This window comes from Oncorhynchus clarkii, chromosome 8 (genome assembly GCF_045791955.1).
Source record: "Oncorhynchus clarkii lewisi isolate Uvic-CL-2024 chromosome 8, UVic_Ocla_1.0, whole genome shotgun sequence".
Lineage (NCBI taxonomy): Eukaryota > Metazoa > Chordata > Actinopteri > Salmoniformes > Salmonidae > Oncorhynchus > Oncorhynchus clarkii.
Window position 1 is genome coordinate 25,537,795 of NC_092154.1, and position 17,970 is coordinate 25,555,764.

Below are 17,970 nucleotides of genomic sequence, written 5' to 3' on the forward strand. Positions count from 1 at the left end.
ACATTTCTTTGGTCAGCATGCCAATTGCACTCCTTCAAAACATGAGACATCTATGGCATTGTGTTGTGTGACAAAACTGCATCTTTTAGTGGCCTTTTGTTGTTGACAGCACAATGTGCACCTATGTAATGATAATGATATTTAATCAGCTTCTTGATATGCCACACCTGTCAGGTGGATGGATTATTTTGGCAAACAGCAAAGGGGGGTGGGTTACACATCAATCCAGCTGGTTTGCATCACATCAGGGTGTTCTGGTCCGATATTTGCATATCAAAGGGGCAGGGTAATCAATCAATGTCTGAGAAATGAAGGTTGCATCACACATTGGGCAAAATGACAGACAGATCAGTCTGTGCAACACTGTCTGGCGTGATATACAGTGCCGATGCTGGACTAAAATAAATGTATATATATTTGGTGAATTCCTGTGTGTCCTGTATGATCCATGATTTTTAAGGTAAACAGCCAAATAAGCCTTTCCTGCTATTATTCAAGATGATGCACATAATTTGTGACGGAAGACTATTATTAGCAGTAATAGCCGCATGTTAGCAGTGTGTGAAGAAAGCGAGCTGTCAAGGAAAATGGGCGGTTCGTATCGCGAGCATGACCTCGGTCTCCTCCATAGTTAGCCGAATGAAAAGAGACGCACGCGTCTGATCACGGTGAGATGTTAATTTACTCCCTTAGAATCAGCAAAGTACAAGAAATAGAAGCCGATGTGTGTTGATTTGACATTTAACAAGCCATTGGGATCATGACACGCTCTTGAATCTACATTAGTACATTGCCATTGGTTCAATGTAACCTCACGCGGTAGCTTTGCTGATGAACCGCAGCACGACGAGTTGAACATTCGCTTCGTGGAAAGAGGACCACGCGGACGTAAGCTCATTAATTATATAGTTTGTTAGCATACTAGCGAGGCAGAAGGTGTTTTGCTGTCATTGATATTTATTTGTATTGATTGAAATACAGCTTGCTTGTTAGTTAGCAAGCTAATGTAACACATTTAGCCAGCGAGTGCTATGTAAAAATCGCTGATGACGGTGTTGTCTATCATTTATCTAAACATTCATTGTTTCAAATGATGAACCCAGCGTTTCGGTTGCTAACATTTAACTTTTAAAAAATTGTAACATTGTACACTGATCAAAAATAAACGCAACATGCGACAATTTTAAATATTTGACTGGGTTACAGGTCATATAGGTAAATAAATAAATTGAAATAAATTCATTAGGCCCTAATCTATCGATTTCACATGACTGGGAATACAGCTATGCATCTGTTGGTCACAGATACACACCCCTACTTTTTTTAAGGTACAGTATCAGAAAACCAGTCAGTATGGTGTGACAACCAGGGCCGGTCCTTGCAGTTCTGCCACCCTAGGTAAGACGAAAAAATGCTGCCCCCTGTAAAACTAGAATAGTCCCAGTAAGCAAAAGGATGTTGAAAATATATATATTTTCCAGATGTTGAAGTTAGGTTCAATTTAGGTTCTGAATGAAAGGTGAAAATAGGTATTTTCCAGATGTTATGTATTTTCAGGATGTTAAAATGAGGCACTTTTTCTGGTTCTGAATTAAATATGTAATTTATGGATGTCTATATTTGGGCTAAATCAAGTCTGGACAAAATCTGAACCAAACATAAACGTCTATGATTGGTTCAGATTTGGTACGGACTGGATCAAAAACCAGTGGATGTGGAAATCAAGGCTGCTCTGGGCTGTGCCAAATAAAGGTGTAGGCCCGTGTAACAGTATAGCTTTAGACCGTCCCCTCGCCCATACCCGGGCGCGAACCAGGCGCGACCCTCTGCACACATCAACAACAGTCACCCACGAAGCATCGTTACCCATCGCTCCACAAAAGCCACGACCCTTGCAGAGCAAGGGGAACCACTACTTCAAGGTCTCAGAGCAAGTGACGTCACCGATTTGAAACGCTATTTAGCGCGCACCACCGCTAACTAGCTAGCCGTTTCACATCCGTTACACATCCACAGGTACACCTCCAAATGACTCAAATGATGTCAATTAGCCATTACAACAACAAAAAAACATTACATAATTTTCTGTAATTTTCCAAGCTGTTTAAAAGCACGGTCAACTTAATGTATGTAAGCTTCTGACCCACTGGGATTGTGATACAGTGAAATAATCTCTATAAATAATTGTTGTAAGAATTACTTGTATCATGCACAAAGTAGATGTCCTAACCGACTTGCCAAGACTATAGTTTTTTAACAAGAAATTTGTGGAGTGGTTGAAAGGTGAGTTTTAAGGACTCCAACCTAAGTGTATGTAAACTTCCGACTTCAATTGTAAGTAGCTAGCCAGCACGTTAGCATAGCAAGCAACGCTAAGGGATTGCAAAGGAGTTACCATAACTCTCGTCAAACACTTTTTTTAAATTCTAAATTAGCTAGCTGGCATTTGAGGCGTGTTTACTTTACATGCTAGGCATATATTTCCTCCTGTCTCTTCTTTCATGTCTCTTCTTCCCAAAACACAAGTTTGCTGGAAACTTGTGGGAGGAGTGCTGATGATGTCGCCCGCTGTATGCACTTTCAGTAGCCTGATTGCTTCCAGACTAAGGAGAAATCCGCACACAATGCGTCCCTGACCACCACCACCACCTGAAGTGGTCAGACCGATCTCAACACAATCAGACCACAAGGCGTCTTTTGTGTGTCTAGACCCGTCGATTCAATGCGAGCCTCGTTTTCTGATAGCAGAACTCGCATGTAAGTGTCAAGTGTACACACAACCATAGTGACCTTTTATTGTCCCCAACACAAAGTGCGCCTGTGTAATGATCATGCTGTTTAAGCAGCTCCTTGATATGCCACATCTGTCAGGTGGATAGATTAACTTGGCAAAGGAGAAATGCTCACTAACAGGGATATAAACAAACTTGTGCCCAAAATTTGACAGAAATATGTTTTTTGTGCGCATGGAAAGGTCTGGAATCTTTTATTTCAGCTCATAAAACATGGGATCAACACTTTTTACATGCTGTGTTTTATATTTTTGTTCAGTATATTTTGATTGTTATTTGCAACCTTTGCATTTCTGTAGTGTTTTATTTATCAAGCTCTTATGGTCAGGTTACAACGTTCCAAATCTCTAGACTGATTCCATGTTTCAAGGTTCACCTGTCAAACAACAGCACGTGTCATCCTAGACGATTTGATTTCAATGGGTGCCCGACCATTTCAGAGGCCACATTCTTTCTAGCCATTGACCAGAAGAATTGTGTAGATCAGGGCTCCCCAACTGGCGGCCCCGCAGGCGGGCCAAATTGGCCCCCAAGTTTTCTGTGCAAAGAAAAAACAGTTGGAGAGAGAGAGAGAATGTGTTTAATTTTCATTGTTGGACATAAAAATACAGTTTTAAAAAAACTACAGGAAATCAGCTCCAAGCATTTTAATTTAGGAAATCTGTTCCCAAGTATTCCCACGCATAATAGATAGAGGACGTGATCATGTACTAATGTAAGCAAGGTTTGAAATGATTGTTTTAGTCAAATACATCTGTTTGGGCTTCTTGTTGTCTACAAATTACTGCAGTACTACACATTTCTTTACTACAAATGATTTGTAATTATGTTCTGGCCTCCCAACTATCCCCTCAATAAAAAATTGACGCGCGGCTGAATCTAGTTGATGATCGCTGGTGTAGATAATTATTGACTAGCGTATCTTTCTCATTCTTCCACTATCTTTATTGATTTGTCACCTTTCACCATGTGATAATTTCATTACACTATCATGGCTCATGGCCACCTTATCACGGAACTCCTTCAGTAGATAAAAACCCTCAACTCTTTTGGAAAGCTAATAACCTTCATTTTGAACCTTGGTACTAAAAAGAACTTCAGGATTTGTGCTACACAAATCTTTGCCAACTGTGGTTATAGTGACAGCTCACCGCTACTATATCTCACACACTGATTCAGAATATTTATATTTGTATACCCCTCCCAGTCTTACCATAACCCCTCCTCAAACACACATGCTGTACTTTGTCAGAGCAGCATTCATGGGACTCAATCGTTCATCTTATTCAGGGAGGGTTTAACTCAGATTCTTACTCAGATTCTTGCCCTTTTGGGCAGCCGTGATAAACTCTCTGAGGCACATGCTGGTGTGAACGGGTTTACCACTGTATGCCATGACTAGGTGAGGAGCATGCGTCAAGGTAAGTCTTGAGATGCTACCTTGAGAAGACTCGGTGCCTGTAGAGGTGTACGGTATGTTTCTTACAATTTGAGACTGATTTGTCTGCACAACTGAACGGTTGTCTCTGTTGGAGATTACTTGACCTGACCCAAAACATAATTTGTTCTCCTGAAATTAAAAATGTTTGAACGTATGTCTAAACTGTTAATTACATAGGCCTATCTTCTAATCTTTCCTATGGTGTATACTAGCACTAAACAGGTCTGATACTGCAGGGTCTGTCGATTTCAGCTGCATCCCTTCCCATTATTATGTTCTACTCCCCCTGCCAATATTGAAGGTAAAATGGATTTCTATTTTACACAAATTACACTGAAGGGGGTTACGTTAAAGCAGGGCAGGCTGCGTTTCCCAAGAGCATGTACAATGTTCGGCCCAGTTGCCAGGCAACAGTGGCTTTCCATCCTGGTCTTTAGCATGTGAAAGCGGCACTGATGTCTGTCTAGATGTCCTTCCTTCCCATGCCCTCTCTTGACGCATCCTAAAACCAGGCCTTTGGATTGGGGATAGTCAGAGTCATTAGTACTACTGTAGCTAAATGGTTTTACATCGTCAGACTCTTAAGACATCACACAGGCCTACATCGTGATTGCCTTCTGACTTCGTCACACCCTACTGGTGCAGAAAAAGGTTGCTGCGTTAGGACACATTTTTGATGTTGTAACGGGCAGGCTAATTAAGATAGGAATATCTCCTCCAGGGCTTCCCCCCGCTAGTGAATTAATAGTTCCCTCCTCCGTGGCGTGTCTACACTGCATGGCTGGTGTCAAGTTTCCATCCATGAAATTTGATTTCAGTGATCCCAAAAGGTTGTAGCAGAGGGAGCCTAGCAAAGAGCCAGAGGACCCTGTAACTGACCGTTGACCTTTGGGTATGATCTTATTTACCACGTGTATTAAGTTCATGCTCCCCCACCTCAGTCACGGGAGGGTAGTTGACAGACAGCTTATGGGAGTTCCTCGTAGGAAAGACTATAGTATATTTATACTATATATTATTTACCATATTACCATCATGTTGTCATCATATTACCACAAGACTATCCCTGAAAGATCACTTTATATGGTCTGTTCTTGCACCGCGTGCATTCAAGAACACTCCATAAATGACCCATGTAGTCAAATCAAATTTTATTGGTCACATACACATGGTTAGCAGATGTTAATGCGAGTGTACCGAAATGCAAAAGTAATCTAACAATTTCACAACTACCTTGTACACACAAGTGTAAAGGAATGAATGAGAATATGTACATAGAAATATATGGATGGTCGTGCGGCATAGACAAGATGCAGTAGATGGTATAGAGTACAGTATATACACTGCTCAAAAAAATAAAGGGAACACTAAAATAACACATCCTAGATCTGAATGAAATATTCTTATTAAATACTTTTTTCTTTACAGAGTTGAATGTGCTGTCAACAAAATCCCACAAATTATCAATGGAAATCAAATGTATCAACCCATGGAGGTCTGGATTTGGAGTCGCACTCAAAATTAAAGTGGAAAACCACACTACAGGCTGATCCAACTTTGATGTAATGTCCTTAAAACAAGTCAAAATTAGGCTCAGTAGTGTGTGTGGCCTGATTTAAAAAAAAAAAAAAAAAAATGATACCCAAAATACCTCCGTTTGTTTGTCACTTTGTGTTGAGAAATCCACCGGAAATAGCGGTCACGACAACGCCCGAATAAAATTCCAAATTATATCCATAATATCAACAGAAACATGGCAAACATTTTTTTTAATCAATCCTCAAGGTGTTTTTAAAATATCTATTCTATAATATATCAACTGGGACAATTGGCTTTTCAGTAGGACCGAGAGGAAAAATGGCTACCTCTGTCTTTTGCGCAAGAATCACTCAGAGCCCTCAGCTGGCCACTTACGCAATGTGGTCCTTTACGCTCACTCTTCAACATAAAGGCGTGAAAATTCGTCTAAAGGCTGTAGACACCTTAGGGAATACAGTGGGGCAAAAAAGTATTTAGTCAGCCACCAATTGTGCAAGTTCTCCCCCTTAAAAAGATGAGAGGCCGGTAATTTTCATCATAGGTACACTTCAACTATGACAGACAAAATTAGAAAAAAAATCCAGAAAATCACATTGTAGGATTTGTAATGAATTTATTTGCAAATTATGGTGGAAAATAAGTATTTGGTCAATAACAAAAGTTTATCTCAATACTTTGTTATATACCCTTTGTTGGCAATGACAGAGGTCAAACGTTTTCTGTAAGTCTTCACAAGGTTTTCACACACTGTTTCTGGTATTTTGGCCCATTCCTCCATGCAGATCTCCTCTAGAGCAGTGATGATTTTCTATGTGGTTGAGATCTGGAAACTGGCTAGGCCACTCCAGGACCTTGAAATGCTTCTTACGAAACCACTCCTTCGTTGCCCGGGCGGTGTGTTTGGGATCATTGTCATGCTGAAAGACCCAGCCACGTTTCATCTTCAATGCCTTTGCTGATGGAAGGAGGTCTTCACTCAAAATCTCACGATACATGGCCCCATTCATTCTTTCCTTTACACGGATCAGTCGTCCTGGTCCCTTTGCAGAAAAACAGCCCCAAAGCATAATGTTTCCACCCCCATGCTTCACAGTAGGCATGGTGTTCTTTGGATGCAACTCAGCATTCTTTGTCCTCCAAACACGACGAGTTGAGTTTTTACCAAAAAGTTCTATGTTCTCATGTTCTGAGCAAGGAACTGAAACAACCTTTCTTACATAGCACATATTGGCACTTTTACTTTCTTCTCCAACACTTTGTTTTTGCATTATTTAAACCAAATTGAACATGTTTCATTATTTACTTGAGGCTACATTTATTTTCTTTGTATTATATTAAGTTCAAATAAGTGTTCATTCAGTATTGTTGTAATTGTCATTATTACAAATAAAATTTTTTTTGGAATCGGCCGATTTAATCGGCATCGGCTTTCTTGGCCCTCCAATAATCGGTATCGGCGTTGAAAAATCATAATCGGTCGACCTCTAGTATAGATTTGGATTACTCTTTGTGCTATTTGTGTTGTTAATTGGATTCATTCCGCCATTTTATTTATTTCTCTTTACTTTGTATTGCTAGGTATTGCTGCACTGTTGGAGCTAGAAACGCAAGCATTTCGCTGCACTTGCGATAACATCTGCAACTCTGTGTACGTGACTGTTGTGCTAAATTATTGTTTTTGATTTAGAGGTTGGGTATGTTTGGGTGTGGCTTGCCATGATTGGAATCATCCTCGTTGGTCAGGATGTTGCACCTGTCACCTTGTTAGTTAGTCAGTCAGTCGTTAGTGTTACGGTTTTCTTCTATCGAAAGAGAGGCGGACCAAAATGCAGCGTGGTTATTTTGATTCATGGTTCTTTAATAAAGAAACTGCACATGAACAAACTAACAAAACAAGAAACGTGACGTGAAAACCTAAACAGCCTTATCTGGTGCAAACAGAGACAGGAACAATCACCCACAAAACACTCAAAGAATATGGCTGGCTAAATATGGTTCCCGATCAGAGACAACGATAAACACCTGCCTCTGATTGAGAACCACTTCAGGCAACCATAGACTTTTCTAGATAACCCCACTATACCACAATCCCAATACCTACAATAAAAACCAAGACAACACACACCACATAATTAAACCCATGTCACACCCTGGCCTGACCAGAATAATAAAGAAAACACAAAATACTAAGACCAGGGCGTGACAGTTAGTTTCACCTGTGCTGGCAGAGTTTACATTTAAGAGTGACTGGTCCAGTTAGCGTGAAATGTTTGAAGTGCTTAACTGCAGTATAGCGTTAGCTTTCTTACATGGCACATATTGCACTTTTACTTTCTTCTCCAACACAATTTTGTTGCATTATTTAAGCCAAATTGAACATGTTTCATTATTTATTTGAGACTAAATAGATTTATTGATGTATTATATTAAGTTAAGTGTTAATTCAGTATTTTTGTAATTGTCAATTACAACAATACTGAATGAAAAATCCCCTTTTTAATCGGTATCGTCTTTTTTTTGGTCCTTCAATAATCTGTATTGGTATCGGCGTTGAAAAATCATAATTGGTCGACCTCTAGTGTGGCGCAAGGCCATTTGGGTAAAACCATGGAACAAGAATAAAACGTGCAGCCAGAGAACAAGAAACGGGAGCATGCCATTCGATTAAAAGAGATGGAGATGGAAGGATGCCAAAGAGAGAGTGCCGCAAGCACTTTGAATCAAGTTGGGCCATCCTGCACCCTCAATAGAGTTTGATCTTGGTCGGAACAGCCGTCTTGTACCGCCTTTCAATGAAAAGCAAGTGGACGTATATTTTACTCTGTTTGACCGGATTGCCACATCCTTAAAACGACTGTGATATCTGATCACTGCTCCTCCAGTGTTCTTGTGGGTAAAGCTCAAAGTGTACACCGCTTTATCTCTTGATCACAGTTCAGATTATGACACTGTTAAAGCTGCTATCCTTTAGGCTTGTGAGTTGGTCCCAGCCAGAGGCAGTGACGATTTTAGCTTGGAAATCTTGGTGGGGCACAAAAAAACTAAAATTGGAGCGATGCATGCCAGCAAAGCCACAACACTAAAAAATACATTAAGTGCATTGTAACAGTGAAGAAGGGTGCCCACAAACTGTTACGGCCTACATAAAGCTGTCCCAAACTCTTATCAGCAGAGCCTTGTCTGGCTGCAAAACAGTTCATTGAGCCTCATTTACTGCCTTTAAAAAATACACATCTGATAAGGCTGACTTGCTTAAACAAATGTGGTTTCTACTGGCAATTAAGATGTACAAACAATGGCATAAGGGGATGACAAGCGGATTAGAGGCAATCCGTAATTTAGATTAAGACCATTAAATAACAAGCTAGGACGGGTGTAGTCAATATAGCTATTTGTTTAGCACTTGAAATGTACAGCGACGGAATTCCGAACATGGGACCTTCTTAGTGTTCTCCCTGTACACCAAGTCAGAACCGTAGGATAAATAAAGGGGGCATATAAGCAGACAATGAAAGCTCTTACAGTATTCAATGATTACATTTCTCTAAAACAGGTTATAGGCTACATGTGCACGACCAAGTCAGAACCGTAGGCGAAGTTAAGAGGGGAAACTAGACCAAATTATTAGGGTGAGGCACATTGGCTACTAACAGCTTACTACACAGCATACACTTAGTATTACTCTCTTAGCTACAAATATACATATCTCCCTGGCATATTACATAATTAATGCAGCAGCATACAATACATTTTTGGACTCACCTTGTGCTTTGCCCACTTGAACAGGAAGGAGGCGCGGCGGTCCTTTTGTGGGCAAACTTACTCATCCAAGTCTGACATTCTCTGGATTGATGGTGCTGGGACAACTGGGAACTATGGGGGGGGCGAGGCGAGGACAAAGTTGAATCATGATGACGTCAGTGATTTTCAGGTCGTTGGGATGACCGTTCAAAATGTATTTTCACAGTTGGAGCAATTTTTTTTCCTGAGTTACCAGTTTTCTTGAATTCACTGTCAGATTTCTCTCTTCTGAGTTGTTGTTTTAAGCGCAGCAGAAATCATTCTGGATTGACAGCATGGCCAATGTCTAATGTTTATCATTTTAAGATTGGAAAAAAGACCCGTAGATCAATAATTTGGACCACACACCAACTCCACTTAATAGCAGGCTAGTGATTGCTTTGCGATGCTTGCAGATTGTCACTGATTCCTTCCAAACCAGTTATTGTTGAAGTTGCGATTTCCAACTTGTGTAATGTTGATTTCCATCTTGTGTAATGTTTATGTCCAACGGCCGATGAGCACCTATACGCTTTATCTATAATTTCTCTTAATTATTTATCTTCATATGACAAGGATTAAAAATTATTTGCCAGATTTTCGACTTGATTCATGACTGCTAGCTAAGATTTTGGAAGTATGATGTTGACACGATCAGTCCAATCAAAGCTACTGTAGATATAACGTGAATTGACATAATTTTACCTGTGGCCAATTACCTTGGGCCTTCTTGGATGGGCACTTTTAATCTAACTCTATGGCAGCACCTAAGGTGCTTGCATTTTCAAGCTCTGCCCTAAACACCAGTCTCAAAGTCAACAGTGAAGAGGTGACTCCGGGATGCTGGCCTTCTAGGCAGAGTTGCAAAGAAAAAGCCGTATCTCAGACTGGCCAATAAAAAGAAAAGATTAAGATGGGGGGGGGGGGAGAGAGAACACAGACACTGGACAGAGGAACTCTGCCTAGAAGGACAGCATCCCAGAGTTGCCTCTTCACTGTTGACGTTGAGACTGGTGTTTTGTGTGTACTATTTTATGAAGCTGCCAGTTGAGGACTTGTGAGGCTTATGTTTCTCAAACTAGACACTAATGTACTTGTCCTCTTGCTCAGTTGCTCAGTTGTGCACCGGGGTATCCTACTCTTTCTATTCTGGTTAGAGCCAGTTTGCCCTGTTTTGTGAAAGAAGTAGTACACAGCGTTGCACAAGATCTTCAGTTTCTTGGCAATTTCTTGCATGGAATAGCCTTCATTTCTCAGAACAAGAATAGACTGACAAGTTTCAGAAGGAAGGAATTTGTTTCTGGCCTTTTTGAGCCTGTAATCGAACCCACAAATGCTGATGCTCCAGATACTGAACTATTCTAAAGAATTGTATTGCTTTAATCAGTACAATAGTTTTCAGCTGTGCTAGCATAATTGCAAAAGAGTTTTCTAATGATCAATTAGCCTTTTAAAATGATAAACTTGGATTAGCTAACACAACGTGGCATTGGAACACAGGAGTGATGGTTGCTGATAATGGGCCTCTGTACGCCAATGCAGATATTCCATGAAGAATCAGCCGTTTCCAGCTACAATAGTCATTTACAACATTAACAATGTCTACAATTTGTTATTTTAATGGACAACAAATTTGCTTTCATTTCAAAAACAAGGACATTTGTAAGTGACACAACTTTTGAACGGTAGTGTGTCTGTGTATATGTATATTAGTACAAGTGAAGTTTGGACAACTATTCATTCAAGATTTTTTTTCCTACATTGTAGAATAATAGTGAAGACATCAAGACTATGAAATAACACATGGAATCATGTAGTAACCATGAAGTGTTACACATCAACATATATTTTAGATTCTTCAAAGTAGCCACTCTTTGCCTTGCCGACAGCGTTGCACACTCTTGGCATTCTCTCAACCAGCTTCACCTAGAATGCTTTTCCAACAGTTTTGAAGGAGTTCCCACATATGCTGAGCACTTGTCTGCTTTTCTTTCACTCTGCGGTCCAACTCATCCCAAACCATCTCAATTGCGTTAAGGTTGGAACCAAAAATCTCACATTTGGAGTCATCAGACCAAAGGACAGATTACCTCCAGTCTAATGTCCATTGCTCATTTTTCTTGGCCCAAGCAAGTCTCTTCTTCTAATTGGTATCCTTTAGTAGTGGTTTCTTTGCGGCAATTCGACCATGAAGGCCTGATTTCATGAAGTCTCCTGTGAACAGTTGATGATTAGATGTCTGTTACTTGAACTCTGTGAAGCATTTATTTGGGCTGCAATTTGGCTGGTAACAATTAGGCTGGTAACTCTAATGAATTTATCCTCTGCAGCAGAGGTAACTCTGGATCTTCCTTTCTTGTGGCGATCATCACGAGAGCCAGTTTCATCAAAGTTCTTGATGGTTTTTGCGACTGCACTTGAAGAAACTTTCAAAATTCTTGAAATTGGCCGTATTGACTGACTTTCATGTCTTACAATAATGATGGACTGTCGTTTCTTTGCTTATTTTAGCTGTTCTTAATATACTATGGACTTGTTTTTTTTACCAAATAGGGCTATCTTCTGTATACCATCCCTACCTTGTCGAAACACAACTGATTGGCTCAAACGCATTAAGGAAGGAAATTCCACAAATTAACTTCTAACAAGGGACACCTGTTCATTTTAAATGCATTCTAGGTGATTACCTCATGAAGCAGGTTGAGAAAATGCCTAGGGTGTTTAAAGTTGTCATCGAGGCAAAGGGTGGCTACTTTGACAAATCTCAAATATAAAATGTATTTTGATTGGTAAACACTTTTTTTTTCTTGTTACTACATGATTCCATATGTGTTATTTCATAGTTTTGATGTCTTCACTATTGTTCTACAATGTAGATAATAGTAAAAAAAACTGGAATGAGTAGGTGTGTGAAAAAATAAACTTGGCAAAGAAGAAAAGTCCTTTTTTCAGGAAAATCCAAATGACTTCACAGATCTTCATTGTAAAGGGTTTAAACAATGAACCATAAACAATTAAGTAACATGCACCTGTGGAACGGTCGTTAACACACTAACAGCTTACAGGCGATTAATGTCACAGTTATTACAATTTAGGGCACTTATCAGTTTGCAAACAATGTAAAAAAATAAATAAATAAGAAACTCAGCAAAAAAAGAAACGGCCCTTTTTCAGGACCCTGTCTTTCAAAGATAATTCTGAAAATATCCAAATAGCTTCACAGATCTTCATTGTAAAGGGTTTAAACACTGTTTCCCATGCTTGTTCAATGAACCATAAACAATTAATGAACATGCACCTGTGGAACCGTCGTTAAGACACTAACAGCTTACAGACGGTAGGCAAGGTCACAGTTATGAAAAAACTTAGGACACTAAAGAGGCCTTTCTACTGACTCTGAAAAACACCAATAGAAAGATGCCCAGGGTCCCTGCTCATCTGCGTGAACGTGCCTTAGGCATGCTGCAAGGAGGCATGAGGACTGCAGATGTGGCCAGGTCAATAAATTGCCATGTCCGTACTGTGAGACGCCTAAGACAGGGAGACAGGATGGACAGCTGATCGTCCTCGCAGTGGCAGACCACATGTAACAACACCTGCACAGGATCGGTACATCCAAACATCACACCTGCAGGACAGGTACATGATGGTAACAACAACTGCCCGAGTTACACCAGGAATGCACAATCCCTTCATCAGTGCTCAGACTGTCCACAATAGGCTGAGAGAGGCTGGACTGAGGGCTGGTAGGCCTGTTGTAAGGCAGGTCCTCACCAGACAACACCGGCTACAATGTCGCCTATGGGCACAAACCCACCGTTGCTGGACCAGACAGGATTGGCAAAAAGTGCTCTTCACTGATGAGTCGTGGTTTTGTCTCACCGGGGTGATGGTTGGATTCGCGTTTATCGTTGGAGGAATGAGCATTACACCGAGGCCTGTACTCTGGAGCGGGATCGATTTTGAAGGTGGAGGGTCTGTCATGGCCTGGGGCGGTGTGTCACAGCATCATCGGGCTGCGCTTGTCATTGCCTGCAGTCTCAATGCTTTGCATTACAGGGAAGTCATCCTCCTCCCTCATGTGATACCCTTCCTGCAGGCTCATCCTGACATGACCCTCCAGCATTACAATGCCACCAGGCATCCTGCTCATTCTGTGCTTGTCAGTGTTCTGCCATGGCCAGCGAAGATCCCAGATCTCAACACGTCCCATTGAGCACGTTTGGGACCTGTTGGATCAGAGGGTGAGGCCTAGGACCATTCCCCCCCCCCCCCCCCCTCCCCGAATTGACTGGGATCTTGCAGGTGCCTTGGTGTGAGAGTGGGGTAACATCTCACAGCAAGAACTGGCAAATCTTGTGCAGTCCATGAGGAGGAGATGCACTGCAGTATTTAATGCAGCTGGTGGCCACACCAGATATTGACTGTTACTTTTGATTTTGACCCCCCCCCCCCCCCCCGTTCAGTGAGACGTTATTCCATTTCTGTTAGTCACATGTCTGTGGAACTTGTTCAGTTTATGTCTCAGTTGTTGAATCTTATGTTCATACAAGTCTTTACATATGTTAAGTTTGCTGAAAATAAACGCAGTTGACAGTATATAAACCCATCTTTTTTTTGATGGGTTTATATACACACACACACACACACACACGCGCATAGTGTCTGTCTTGTATGCAAGACTGACAGTTAACACCATGTTTATATTGGAGAAGGCGACGCATTTAAGTTGATCATGATGTGAAATGGGTGTTGTTGGTTGTGAGCAAACTTGTCCAACAAAAATATGGGCTATATTGTTGTCTTGGCTTGCCCTGGAATCATCCTCGTTGGTCAGGATGTGTTGCACCTGTCACCTCGTTAGTTTCACCTGTGTTGGCAAAAGATGTTGGATGTGCTTGACTGCAATTTAGCTCTTTCTCTTTGTTTGATTTAAAAACAAGCCTTTTATTTTGTGTTCCCCACTCTTTTGGGTTTGTTCCACATAAGTTGGTGTGTTGTTTTTAGTTTGGTTTTCATTTTCTGAGACAAATTTAGTGGGAATTTATAGTGGATGTCTTTTAGGACCCAGATTGTTATTGTTTGTCAACTTTCAATGGACACCGCCTGTTGAGCGAAAATATTTTCTTATTGGGGAATGTAACAGTGACCAATAAAGGTTGATTTGATTTGTCACAGGGCCAGTGAAGCCCCATTAAGACCCCACTGTTGTTTCAGCAGCTGTACGTACAACCTCTAATAATATAAAGCATGACTGCAAGTGAGTAGGTTGATTTTCAATAGGCCCTAGAACTTTTTACCAATTACTGTACCTAGCCTTTTTGTTGATTCTGGACTCGTCTCAGATGACCTTATTTTCCTAACTGCTGGTGCTCAATGCGTGTGTTTTTGATTTTACTGTAGAGGTGATGCTGTGGCATAGGCTGCTCTCGCTAGTAGTCTGTACCTCAGGTGATGACTTGTAAGATGTGATAATGGGTCAGACACACTTGGGTTTGATCACACAGGCTCAGGAGAATCAGACAGTCATGGCAGGCTTCCACCGTTTTGATCAGCACAGGCCCTATAACTGGCAGAGGTAATTCATTCAATAAACCATTGTTTTGAGAGATTACAGTCCTGGTAAACCTGACTTCTCACTCAAATATTTCTCTCCTTTATAGACTCTGACTCAGCTTTTTCCCATGTTGTAGCCTACTTGTTGAAATGGACAGGTATGGTATATGTTCGCAAGTTAACTATTTTACCGCAGTGCAGTGGGCTCTAAGCATTTAGCTTGTCAGAAATTGTCAAGCTATGGTAGACATTTTTGTACTCTTTAACCTTACAGAAAGGGAAAATGCTAATGTTTAAGTGCAGACTTTAAAGACTCTCAGGAAGAAACACAAGGCTGTTTAAATTGGCTTTAGACACTGTAAAGACAACATTCAACCTTGTTTATCCTTTAGCAGATAAGAGAACGTCCCCACAACTCTTGTGGAAATGCTAATGACCTTTCCTGTTCAGTATGATACAGTAAATCTGTATTGCAAATCTGTTTTTTCTTGACGTTCCTGTCCCTTTCACAATAATACAGTATCTCTCTCTTTCGCCAGCCTGGTTTTTCACAGGAACAGAACATATCTGAACCTCTTGATCCACGATCTTTACACTGATCATCCCCTGAGAGGGTACATATTTTCATTACCTATAATTTGAGCCCATCATTAAGAACAACTCAGTATTGTCAGGCATGAGGAAATCAAATTAGCTGCCATAATTATCCATAATTATAATTGGCCTAGCCTAGGCCTATACTTTAAAGCCAGTCACGATGACTGCTATGAAATGAAGTCACATGGTTTAAGTATCACTGCAAAAAATGTAATAGACTTGGGTTGTGACTCAGTGCCTGTAAAGGACAATGCTGTGTTTTATAATGCTCTGGAGATGAGCCAGTTAGAGCCCCTCCCCCCAGTCTATCTGTCGCTCCACATCTATCAGAGGAATGGATGCCCTCAGAGCCGGTCACAGCTATTGTTCTCCAGCTGGTAGCCTTTGGGCATTTCCATGTAAAAGGACCAACATGTGAAGTTCATACCTTTTCATTTGACATGCTCCTAAGAGTCTATCTTTTTAAGAAATTATGTTTTCAACCATTTTCCATCCTACAAATGAAGTAAGGTGTCTTAGAAAACATCTACCAGAAGGTCTTACGGTATTAGAAATGTATCAAAACACAGTGTTTGTCCCATTGTATGTTTGTTTTTACATCCCCGTCAGGGAGCATTTTTCCAAAGTAATCATCCACCTGACAGGTGTGGCATATCATGAAGCTGCTTAAACAGCATGATCATTACACAGGTGCAGCTTGTGCTGGGGATAATAGAAGGCCATACTGAAATGTGCAGTTTTGACACACAATGCCACTGATATCTCATGTTTTGAGGGAGCGTGCAATTGGCATGCTGACTGCAGGAATGTACACCGGAGCAGTTGACATGTCTGATTATGCAGACCAAGGACTAACGGGGACATTTTCAGCTTCCAGGAATTGTGTACAGAACCTTGCTGAAACATGAGTTGATGGCGGCGGAGGGATGATTGGTTCAGATTTGGTCCAGTAGAGTACAGTAAAATAACAGTTCAGTAAAGTCCTGTGCTGTACTGTAAAATAGTGTAGGAGAGTTTAGTACGGTAGAGCACACGAGTGGAGTACAGTATAATGTGCTATACTGAGCTCTACTATACTGTACTTTGATGTCCAAACTCGCAAAACATAAATGTCGTCTGTTATTGTTTCAGATTTGGCCCCGACCAACCAAACATGGTCTTGTTTGGGGGCGGAGCTTATTAAAATAATAGCCAGTGTAAATAATTCACAAATGTGACCAAATATGCTGTTCGGTTCAAATTCTCAAGAGTAAAAAACTCAACCAAGTTTATTCTTCTGAGAGGATCAATGCAGCTGCATTAGACAAACATTTTCACACAATTACTGATATTTAACCCTTCCTCCTAGGCTGAGTCTCCTCCTACACATCTGTACAAACATTGTCTTTACTCCTAGGCAGGACACTAAGTGATACCAACCATAAACTTTTTTATTTCTCCCTTAACGTGACCTGATCTCTGTCCCCCTTCCCCATCACTAATCAATGGCTCTCTCCCCTTATCAATGCCTGACATGTGATCGCTTCCCTGCACTCAATATTTCAATAGGATGCCTGATATAATGTAAACGTTATACATTACCCTCTCTCCCTCAGCGACATAAGTATATTTCATATTCTCAGAACCCAACAATGCAAAGGAGGATATTGCATAATTGTACCTTTTTTGTGTACCTATTCAGGCTCTAACGCTATGAAGAGAATGATATTCATATCCAGAATGATGCATTTCTGTATAGTACAGATCCGGGACCCATGATGTAATCCCTTGTTACCAGGTCTAAATCCACTTAATTTACTGTAGTTCAATAACCAACAGATTTTTTCAATGTGAAGGTGTCATGTCATTGCTGACACCCCATTCTTTTATCTTTGAATTTGAATTTGGAGTAGATATTTGGAAAACGTGAAAAAACTGAGATTTTACCGAAATTCTGTTACCAAACTTTGCATCTACACAGTTTTTCCACTAAATGTGTTTTTATAAAATGTTCAGTGTAAATTGTTAAAAGGAGTCTTTGTGTGTAGTTGTATGGTTTAAATTGAATTGTGTAATCTATTGTATGGTCATATAGAATAACTTTGGTATGTTTGTTAGATTTTTATATTGATCATAGCTGAAACCAATGCTGAAGAATGCAGCAGCAAATGGCCATTATTTTTGGATACAGGTTACAGTTTACTCCTCACCTGTCGTTGTATTGTATCATTGACAGTGAAGTTGTTGCAAGACACTTGGCTACTCATACACGTGTCAAATAACCCA